A 12,039-nucleotide genomic window follows, 5' to 3' on the forward strand; every position below is an offset into this window, starting at 1 on the left:
GTTTATGGCATATGCTGAATTGATGATGATGAATCATGATAGATCATAGATGATAATTGATTATGTATTTACTATTTTTAGTCTTTATATCTAATCTAGATTCTAAAATATGAATGGTAATATGAAATTTTTATTTTTAAATATATATATATATAGATATATATATCTATATATATATATATATATATATATATATATATATATATATATATATATATATATATATATATATATATATATATATATATATATATATGATGTGTTGTTTCCTGTCGTATTGTATCCGTATTTTTTAAAAATTTTCCATATCCGTTTCAAACCCGTATATGTATCCATTCTCCTATTCGTTTTAGTGCAACTTAGGGAATATCCTCATTACAGTAGGCATCGCGCTCATACTCTCCATCCCTCAATTCGCAGGGTGGTCATGGTTCTTGTGCTGACCTCTCATCCTGACAATATTTATCTCATCGTCCAGTCAACTTTTTGTTTTCTTAATTGTTCACAGGTACTAAATCAAAGCAAAGTGAAGGAAATTAGGCACAACAACATCTAATATGTTTGTGTTTCCAGGGCTCTACGAACCTGGATGATCCCTGTAGGTGTAGCCCTTCATAGCTACCATAGATCCAATTCGGTCAACAACTTTGCTCGAAGATTGGTAATTCGGGAAATTTTGAAATATTACAATCTATTCCACCACTCGGCGCATTCTCATCGTCGCCTATTGAAAATAGGGGACCTGGTCACATTTCCTCCTTTTGGGAACACTTTAAAGGGTTTAGTAGTTAATTCAAAGGTTCCTTTCCCTCTCGTAGAGTTTTGGCAATTCGAGTCTCCCTCAGTTTGATCTACTTCAGAATACTCCATCATGAATTCTTTGGTGCCAATGGTAGGATCAATTGCAGGTTCTGTGACTCAGAAGTTGCACTCACCTCCTCATGTTGGAGAGAGAGATTGGAAGATTGCTTTCGGCAGGAAGGAGCACCAAGCATGTCAACTCTTTTCTGGTGCCACGATACTACAACAAGTCTCATAGTTAATTAAGTTCTTTGTTATGTAAAAGTTTACTCATGTAAACACCTTCTCAATTTTGTCACACTCAGGTAGACCCATCCAAGGGAAGCTCTCCATTTTTCAAACTTCATTTTTGTAGTCATGACCTAAATTGTCAATATTTCTTGCTAGATAGTTGAGTTAAGGAAAACTTGTGTAATCTTAAGAAGCTCTATATGTGTTTTAGGGTCATTTTCCCAACAAGGTGGTCCATAACAATAGGAAAAACACTGTATATTTTTGGAACCATAATATAAAGTTGAACTTTAACACAAAAAATTAACATATGTGAATATCAGTACCACACATGCATATGCATAAAAGAAAAAAATCACAAGTAGCTCTTTGATTCTTCAAAAATGTAGTTTGAACAATAGTACCAAACATTTTTCAAAAAAATGAGAACCCTTCTACTTTCTACAAGTCTTCATTAAATAGATTAAAAAACAACTTAACAAAAAAAATTACTATTATTTAATCTAAAATAAATAAATTTAAAGATAAAGTCAAAGATATAATAATGGAAATTGTAGAGGCCAAAATAATAAGTAGAGGCCAAAAATAAGAGTAGATTCCTCACATGAGAAGACTTCCACTCTAAAGGGAAAAACAATGGTAAATTATCTCAAGAAGGACTTCAAGCTATTAAGGGCCAGGTGGGACTATTCAAACCTAAAAAATATGAAGATCTCATGTTAGCTTTTCTTCTAGTCTTCTCAACCAAATCCAGTACTATGGTAGAGATGTCAGCAAATCATTGGTTTGCCCATGCTCCGGATCATCGACCCCGGGATGCAGCCTTCACCTCCTACTCAACCAAAATGTAGATATTGCAGATTGTGTCAATCATGACACTTTTATTTTTACTTCTATGTAAATCTTTTATTTCTCAGACAATTACATTTCTGTTACAAATAGTTTTGCCACAAACACACTTAATTTTGACATGATGACTCTCTGTAATAGAATCAAGAAAGAATATTTGTGTAACGAGTTATCCTTCAGAGGCCCTATAAAGGCAGTTAGATGATATTTCAAAGGGTTTTGAATCTTTTGTGAGTTTTTTCTTTTCAATAGAGGAGCATTGTTCGCTATCGATGTATTATTTCTCTATTGAAGATTAATACAATTTTTTGGTGATTTTGGCTCACCTAAATTTGTAATATGTGTTCTTTCTATGTTACTTTCATATGTGTTCCATTTTCCTCTCAGATTATATCATAAGTAGTTGTTGGATGTTTTTCTAATGAATGAATGGATTCATTGAAGTCAAATATTGATATATAAACACCTATATGGAAATGGAAATTAAATCCTTAAAGTGCACACTATGTATCTTTGCATCTCATCCTCCATCTCTGCTTAATCCATTTCACTCTGATTTTCGCTGCATAGGATTCTTAAAGATAAGCCCTATGTATTGAATTTCCTTATTGTTTAACTCTTCTATCCCATATACTACAATGACTTATTAAGCTACAGACCCAGGTGATGAAGGTCATTGTAGATTTGCATTAATGTTTCTATGAGTTAATTTCTCATTAGATTGTTATATGTTTCCTCTGGAGGAGGGTTTTGAATCATCTTTATTCCTTGACATATTAAATATTGAGTGTATGTGACAACTCTTGTAGACCCATAGGCACTCATCTAGGATGTCCTAGGCATTGATCTTTCCTCCAACCTGGGGGCTGTCTCTAGGAGGTTGATTCCAGCCACAACATATTCTGGCACCATTCTGAGGGACAAATTTGAAAAACTTTCCCTAGTTCTCTCACCTTTGCAACTCCACATAAAGAAAATTTATATTAACTGTGCTGGGGATCCCTTATTTCTTCATAATGGCTTTCAAGAGGCCTCATACCCACTCTGATACAAGCCAGCAAAATAACATCCTGTGTTTGACCTAGAAAGAATAATATGAAGGAGGGTCTGGAAGGAGAAAATGCCAGTCACTCCAAGTGCTGGGATATTTTTTCCAGAGATATCATCAACTAGCTTGTAGAAGGACATAATAAATCATCTTGAATCCTCTTCCAGAGTCCTAAAGTATACATAAGAGCAGTATTCATTGTTTGGCCCATTTTTCTCAAGAGATAAAGATGAAGGAACTCTTCTTAGTCCTCCCTCATCCACATCTCTCATTTTTCTAGAACCTGAAGAGGTTAAATAGATACTTTAAGGTAGCCCAACACCCATTGTTAATAATTTTCCAACTCAGCTTTGGAGAACCATAGTTCAACTAGTTCCTTAGCAAAGGCTTGTGATAAATATCTTACCACCTCCTCCTTTTCAAAATATGGTTTTCCTTGGTTTTCTTATTAATAGATATTCTCCTCTTGATTTACCTCAACCTATGAATAACATGCCTCAATATTATCTCAAAAATCTGCCAAGATTTACTGAAGAGGATGAAATATCTGCGCAAAAACATGTAGGCACTTTCTCTGCCTTTGAAGAAAATTAGAGTGTGGAGCACCTAGATGTGATTTTGAGACTCTTTGTCCAATCACTAGATGGGGAGGCCAGAAAGTGGTTCAAAGCCTTACCGAAGGCTTTAATTACTACATTTGAGGAAATGGAGAATGTGTTCACGCATAAATGGGGCAAGAGAAGAGATTATGGATACATTCTCATAGAGTTTAATGCAATAAAGATGAAACATAATGAGGATGTTTCTGAATTCATCAAAAGGTTTAACAAAATATATAATAGTTTTCCTTCTGAAATAAAATTCCCACAAGCTACTACTAAGGTGGTTTTTGCTGGGGCTTTTGAGTCTAAATTTTGTTTTACTCTTAGGGAGAGAAAATATGGCACCCTTGATCTAATTCAGATTGATGCACTCGAAGTGGAAGCTAACTTCACTTCCACTAATAAATAAAGAGAAAAACATTACTTTGTCAACATGAGGAGAGGAAAAGAGGAAGCTAGATCTTCAAGTCAAGGGAGAGAAACTCAAGAGAAGAAGCTGGAAGAAAGGAACAAATTGATTAAGAACTTTTCTAATAGGCTTGTAAATATGGAGTTGGAAAATAAAAATCCACCTAGACAAACCCTCCCAACCCCAAATAGAAATTTCAATCCTCAATATAGGAGACCTCCATTGAAACTTTTGCAGAGAGAAAGTGTTGAAATATGGCAACAAGAATATTCCAATTTAATTTGTCCTTGAATTAAATTGTGAATTAAAATCGAATTTAGTCTTAACAACTACTTGGAAATAATTAATTAATTTATTTTAAATTAATTAGTTGGAGAAATTCAAGTTAGAAGTCTTTCTGAAGTCATGCAAGAGTTATCCCTTAAATCAAGGAGATAAGATTGAGTTATATTTGAGTTGTAATTAGTTAACTCGGTTTACTAAGTTAAGTCCAGTTAAATTAGTTCCAAACTATTTGAGAAATGAATAGTGAGTTAACAGTTAGTTGATGCATTAATGCACTCAACTAGTGCTACTCTAGTCAATTGAAGATTCCCTCATCAGAAACTCATGCATGTCTATTATGAGAAAGACCCAGTTGATATTAATGTTCAAGGACAATGTACTATCAATTGCATGTGTTTTCTCATGGAGAAAACTCATGCATGCAATCAGGGATTCATCCTTGAGGATTGCGTAGTTTTGAAGGCTTGTTTTTCCACTTGGTAATAGGCTAATCATCCACAAGGAACAACGCAAGGAAATAGGATCTTGGAGGGTAGAGAGGAAGGCTGGAGAGAAGCCAAGATTGCCTGTGAGCATCTAAGAGGATTGTACTGAGAGATGGCTAGCTATGAGAGCTAAGGTTTTGTATAATTCCTATGTATTTCCACCATGTATGATAATAAAATAGTATGGGGTTTTTAGTTGAGGTTTTCCACAAAGTATTTTCATGTGTATTATGTCATTGATTCTTCTTCTTCTGGTCATATTATTCATCTCAATATTTAAGCTTCCGCTAATTGATAGTAGAAGTAGGTTATAGTATTCTGCTTTGATTTATATTGCATTATCGGGTCAACCTATCACATATTTTCTACATGGTATCGGAGTTGTGAGCAGTGTACTGAGAAGAGAATTCAAAGTTTGAAGTTCGATGTTGCTGGTGCAAATCCAATTCATATCATACTTCAAGGTTAGCCAATGGAATTCTATGGCTTGAGACTCGGGTATGCCTTGGAAGGTAGCTCGAATTACATAGCATGGAAAGATAGAATGGAGGTTGTATTAGAAGAAAATGGCTTGAAGGAATTCATTGATCAAGAAACCCCAAAGCCAGCTTCAAGTAATGTACCAGAGTTGGCTGAGTGGAAGAAGTCTGTGGCTAAGGCGAGACAGATCATCCTTGAGGGAGTTCAAGACGATATTGTCTCGAGTCTCCATGGGAAGGATACTCCATTTTCATTGTGGAAGACATTGAAGGACCTCTACCAGAATAGTAGCGACCAGAGGAAATTGGTGCTCAAGGATAAGCTTTGAAGAATCAAGATGGAGAAGGGCAATACTATTTCCACATATCTGAACAAGCTCACCACCTAAAGAGATGAGCTTGGCAGTGTGGGAATAACTACTTCCGATGATGATATGGTGAGCCTCGCTCTACTTGGCCTTCCAAAGAGCTGGAATAGCTACCAGGACTCCGTGAATGGAAGGGAGAAACTACCGGATTGGGAACAATTGTGGTTAGATCTTATGTAGGAAATGGAAGGGGAAGGCTTCCCATTTCAAATCGAATTCTTCTCATGGAGAGATAAGGGTGGCATAACTAAAGTAAGATGCTTTAATTGTCACAAGATGGGACACTATGCGACTAATTTCCCATCAAAGAAGTCCAAGAAGGGATCCTCGGAAGGATCAGAAGGTGAGGCATTAGCCTCCCAATTCGAAATGGACTTTACCCTCATTGCATGCATGGTGTCATCGATGATGGGTTGTTTCTAGTATCTTGACAGTGGAGCCTCATTCCACATGACCGACGATACAAATTTATTCAGTGCCTTGGAGGAGAAAGACCTCAAGATGTGCATAGATATGGGTGACGATGGAAGGTATAGTGTTTTAAGAGTGGGCACAGTTGCTTTTCAGAGGGAGCATGGAGCTCCTCTCACCTTGACAGATGTGATGTATGTGCCTGGACTGAGGAAGAACTTGGTATCGGTTGCGATGTTGGAGCAAAAAGGCTACAATGTTGTCTTCAGTAAAGGAAAGGTGTTCCTAAGACACATAGACACAGGTCAGACCAAGAGGATAGGGATTTGGGTGAAGAATCTCCATAAACTAGAGGTAGATGATTGTACAGCATTGAGTATGAAAGAAGAATTGGTGCAAAGCCAAGACATTGGCGAGTTGTGGCACAGGCGGTTGGGCCATTTGCATCATGGGGTTTTGAAGATAATGCAATAGATATCTATAGGCCTTCCCAAAGGTAAACTTGAGCAAGTTGACACATGCAAAGGTTCTAACTTGGGAAAGTACACCAAGTCTTCCTTTCATGATCGAGACAGTCGAGCAGAGGCTATCTTAGAGTGAGTTCATACTGATTTGTGTGGACCATTCTCAATGGCATCCACAATGAAGCAAATGTATTATGTGATTTTCATTGATGACTATTCTTCTAAATGTTGGATTTATTTCATGCATAATAAGGACCAAACCTTCACAAAGTTTTGTGAGTTCAAAGCTTTGGCTGAGAAAGAGTCAGGGAAGATGATCAAGGCATTGAGAAGTGACAACAGTGGAGAATATGTCTCTCAAGAGTTTAAGGACTTCTGTGCAGCGAAAGGAATTAAACACGGGTTGATGGCACCTCATAACCCACAACATAATGGGGTGGCTGAGAGGAAGAACAAAACTATTGTAGGGGCAACATGGGCAATGCACCAAGGCCTACCACTTCACTTGCGGGCTGAGGCATGCAACACAACGGTCTATTTGTAGAATAGAAGCCCGCATCACATACTTGGGATGAAGACACCAGAGGAAGCTTTCTTTGGTAAGAGACCAGATGTGGGTCACTTCAGGATCTTTGGCTCATCGATATATTGCCATGTGACAAAGGATGAACGAAAGAAGTTTGAGCTGACAGCAGAGTTGGGGATATTTGTGGGGTACACTGATACACCTCACAACTATCGGGTGTACTTGCCTACGAGTCGGAGGACTGTGGTTCGCAGAGATCTCAAGTTTAATGAGCAGAAGGCCATATGAGTTTCCCTTGAGAGGGAGCTCCAACTACAGGCTGTAGAGGAATTGTTGGTTCCTAAGGAGGAGGAGCCTCAGACTGATGTGGAGCAAGCACATGCAAAGGTTCTAGGAGTGGAGACATCCGCTCAAGCAGAGTCTTCTAGAGATGGACGGAAGAACACAAGAGAAGCTGACAGATTGTTTGAGGATGAGAGAGAGAATGTGGGAGAACCATCTTCTCATCACATACAAAGGAGGTCACCTGAGAGGTACACTGGATACATGGCCCTTGCTGGGGAATGTGTTGATACCGAGACATATTCCTTTGAGGAAGTAGTACAGAAGTCGATTTGGGTTGATTCTATGGTGGAGGAGTATGACTCAATAGTTCGTAACAGTGTTTGGGACATGGTTTCGAGACCAAAGAACAAGTTAGTTGTGAGTTCCCATTGGCTTTACAAGGTAAAGCAAGCTGTCGATGGTAGTGTGGAGAAGCATAAGGCAAGATTTGTTGCCCATGGCTTTTCACAGGTCGAGGGGATTGACTATGATGAGACTTTTGCTCTTGTCGCAAAGTACTCATCTATCATATCTATGTTGGAACTATCAGCACATATGGGTTGGAAGATCCATCAGATGGATGTGAAGGTTGCATTCCTCAATTGCCAGATTGAGGAAGAGGTGTGCATAGAGCAGCCGAGAGGTTTTGAGACCTTCAATCGTGAGTCGCATGTGTTCTGACTCAAGAGAGCATTGTCCGGGCTTAAGCAAGCACCTCATGCTTGGTCCACCAGGATAGACAACTACTTCACTGGGTTGGGCTTCACAAAGAGTGAAGTGGATGTGAACCTGTACCACATCATGGTGAAAGGTAAGTTGTTGATCATTGTACTTTATGTTGATGATCTCATATTGACTGGTGATGATCAGTTGATCGTGTCTTGCAAGGAGGACCTTGCAAGAGAATTCAAGATGAAAGACATGGGTCTCATGCATTACTTCCTTGGCATGGAAGTGTGGCAGAAGGATGGGGAGTTGTTTGTGTCTTAGGGCAAGTATGCCAATGAGATACTCAGGAGAATCCACATGGAGAAGTGCAAGCCCATGCAGACTCCTCTAGAAGGTAACTGGAGGAAGGAGGTTTCTACTTCAAGAGAAGTGGTAGAGGCTATTGTGTATAGGCAGCTTGTGGGTTCACTGATCTACTTATTGAACACATGACCATATTTGTGCTATGCGGTGAACCAGCTGAGTCAAGTGATGGTTCATCCTACCAAGATGTTTTGGAAGGTGACAAAGCATGTATTGAGATACCTTAGAGGCACATCTTAGTATGGATTATGATACAGACGGATAGAGGGAGTGAAGCTACAAGGATTCACTGATGCAGATTGGGGAGGGAGTCCATCAGATCGGAAGAGAACATCAGGAGGGATTTTGAATCTTGGGTTAGAGGCAATTTCTTGGTACAACAGGAAACAAAGGTTGGTTGCACTCAGCTCAGCAGAGGCAAAATACATGGCTACAAGTCAGGTAGCATGTGAGGCCATCTGGATGCGGAAAATCCTAATTGGTTTGTTTGATCAGAGGATGGATCCAATTGTGATCTATTGTGATAATCAGAGTTGTATCAAAATATCTAAGAATCTAGTATTTCATGATAGGTCCAAGCACATCAACATCCGGTATCATAATCTCAGAGACTGTGTAGCAAGGAGGATCATGTTGCTCCAGTATATTTCGATAGAGGAGCAAGATGCTGACATTTTGACAAAGGCATTGTCAAAGTGTAAATTCGAGTTCCATAGAAACAGGATCGGGGTGGCAGTAATCCCTTTCTTGTTGAGAGGGAGTGTTGAAATATGGCAAAAATAATATTCCAATTTAATTTGTCCTTGAATTAAATTCTGAATTAAAATCAAATTTAGTCTTAACAACTACTTGGAAAAAATTAATTAATTTATTTTAAATTAATTAGTTGGAGAAATTCAAGTTAAAAGTCTTTCTCAAGTCATGCAAGAGTTATCCCTTAAATTAAGGAGATAATATTGAGTTATATTTGATTTGTAATTAGTTAACTCAGTTTATTGAGTTAAGTCCAGTTAAATTAGTTCCAAACTATTTGAGGAACTAATAGTGAGTTAACAGTCAGTTGATGCATTAATGCACTCAACTAGTGTTACTCCAGTTAACTGAAGATTCCCTCATCAGAAACTCATGCATGTCTATTCTAAGAAAGACCCAGTTGATATTAATGTTCAAGGATAGTGTACTATCAGTTGCATGTGTTTTCTCATGGAGAAAACTCATGCATGCAGTCAAGGATTCATCCTTGAGGATTGCGCAGTTTTGAAGGCTTTTTTTTCCACTTAGTAATAGGATAATCATCCACAAGGAACAACACAAGGACATAGGAGCTTGGAGGGTAGAGAAGAAGGCTAGAGAGAAGCCAAGATTTCCTATGAGCATTTGTGAGGATTGTATTGAGAGCTGGCTAGTTGTGAGAGCTACGGCTTTGTATAATTCCTATGTATTTCCACCATGTATGAAAATACAATAGTATGGGGTTTTTAGCTGAGGCTTTTCCCAAAGTATTTTCATGTGTATTGTGCCATTGATTCTTGCTCTTCTAATTATATTGTTTAGCTTGATCTTTAAGATTCTGAAAATTGATAGTAGAAGTAGGTTATAGTATTTTGCTTTGATTTATATTGCATTATCAGGTTAACCTATCACAAATTTTCTACAGAAAGAAAGTAACAACAAGACCACATTCATCCTCCCTTATTCTTAGAGGATGGCCTAGAGGAGCTAACTAAAGAATCTATGGAAGCTTAGGACAAACACTTTTATTGTCTCTCTCTCGAGAGGAGTACGAGGTTGAATCAGTTAAGGAAGAAGGAGAGAAATTGAATGCTCCTTTGGAATAGGGAGAGGAGTTGAATGTCCCTTTGGATGATGGAGATATTGATGACTATTATAGACAATTTGAAGATTTCATGCAAGCTCATCTTCAAAAGAAATATTACCTTAGGTCTTCTAGAAAGAGATCTAGAGGGCAGGACCAAGGGGAAGATCCTTCAACCTCCAATCTTGCCAAACCACTAGAAAAAGGGAAGAAGCCTCTAGATCAGCCTTCACCTAAGAAGAAAGAGTCCTCCACCCCTCTCCCTCATAAGCCTGAAGTTTCAAAATCAGAGCAAGTCCTTCCATCATCCCAACCAATCTGCAATAAAGTAAAAGAGCCTATTGATATTGTCTCTACTGATAAGAACCCCTCTATGTTCGATCTACAAAAGGAACTAGAAAAAGTTAAAATTTTTGTCCCCTTGTCTGAGCTATTGAGACAGCCAAGCTACAAAGCACAAGTGTCTCATTTTATTGACCCACCTGCCACGACCCCTGTGCAAGACAACCTAAATCTACAAGAAGAAAGGCCCATGGTCATTTTTGGACCCCATGTTGAAGAAAAAGACACTTCTACAACCCCCTTTTATGTGACTTTGGTAATTCATGAGCTATTACTGCAAAATTGCATACTTGATTCAGGGTCCTCCCATAATTTGATGTCACTATCAGTAATGGAGAATTTGGGGCTGAAAATAACACAACCATACAAGGATATTTACTCATTTGACTCCAAAATAGTGAAATGCTTTGGTTTGATCAAATATTTGGTGGTGAATTTGGCACAGATTCATGTGAAGAATGTCGTGATGGATATTGTGGTTGTAGAAATCCCTTTAAGGTTAGAGATACTCTTATCCAGATCACGAGGGTCTAATATTGGAGGATCCATTAAATTGGATTTGACTTATGCCACTATCCTTGTTTTTGGTGGACAAGAACACAGGTTGTACAAAGAATCAAGATTTGTGAAGACTTTCACAAAAGTTGATTGTTCAAAAAATGCACCCTTGTATGGGAATGAGACAGAACTCTCTTGCTTGTTACTAGAAGAGGGTGATTTGATATTAGAAGAGACATAGGTCAAATGTTTTGCACAGCTAGATCAAGAACCCCTGGAATGTGATAAATTCTGGAAATTGTATTTTGATGGGGCTTGTTCTGGGGAAGGAAATGGGGTAGGAGTATTGTTGATGTCTCTAGAAGGTAGCCTAATCCCTCTTTCTTTCAAACTGGAGTATGAAGCAATAGATAATGTTTTTGAATACAAATATCTACTATTGGGACTACAGGAGGCCATAAAACTAAATATTGGGTGCCTAAATGTCTTTAGGGACTCTGAGTTGGTGATCAAGCAGATCAAGAATGAATGCTAGGCTAAAAATATGCGACTGAGGGCTTATCAAAATTAGGTATGGGATCTAAATGACAACTTTTTCTTGGATTTTAATATTAAATTTATGCTCCAAGAGGGAAATTGGATGGTTGATTCCTTGTCTATAGTTGCAAGTAACTTTAAGCCTCCCAAAAATCCATTATTGAGGTATGAAGTTGAAGTTTGGTATAGATCTTCAGTACTAAACATCATAAAAAATTCACAGATGTTTGAGAATGAGGAAAAATTCAAAAACTTCTTGGAGGTGGCATGGGAGTTCTCCAATTTGGTCATCGACTAAGAGGATGAGGAGGTGATAGAGGAACAACAAAAAAATTGGGAAGAAACCATTGTTTTTCAAAAAATCCTACAGTTGAAAGGCAACGTTATCCCCAAGGGACTAGTCCCACTAGAAAGGATTTTCAATTCGAATGATGTGGAATCCAAGTCAACCAAGCAATAATTCGTTGAGCAAGTGGAATATCACAACATTAGCATAGACCAAGACTCAAGGGCGATAAAGCTAGCAAAAGAA

The sequence above is a fragment of the Pinus tabuliformis genome, chromosome 7, assembly GCF_031772625.1.
Source record: "Pinus tabuliformis cultivar Carrire ecotype Pingquan chromosome 7, CPIR1, whole genome shotgun sequence".
Classification (NCBI taxonomy): domain Eukaryota; kingdom Viridiplantae; phylum Streptophyta; class Pinopsida; order Pinales; family Pinaceae; genus Pinus; species Pinus tabuliformis.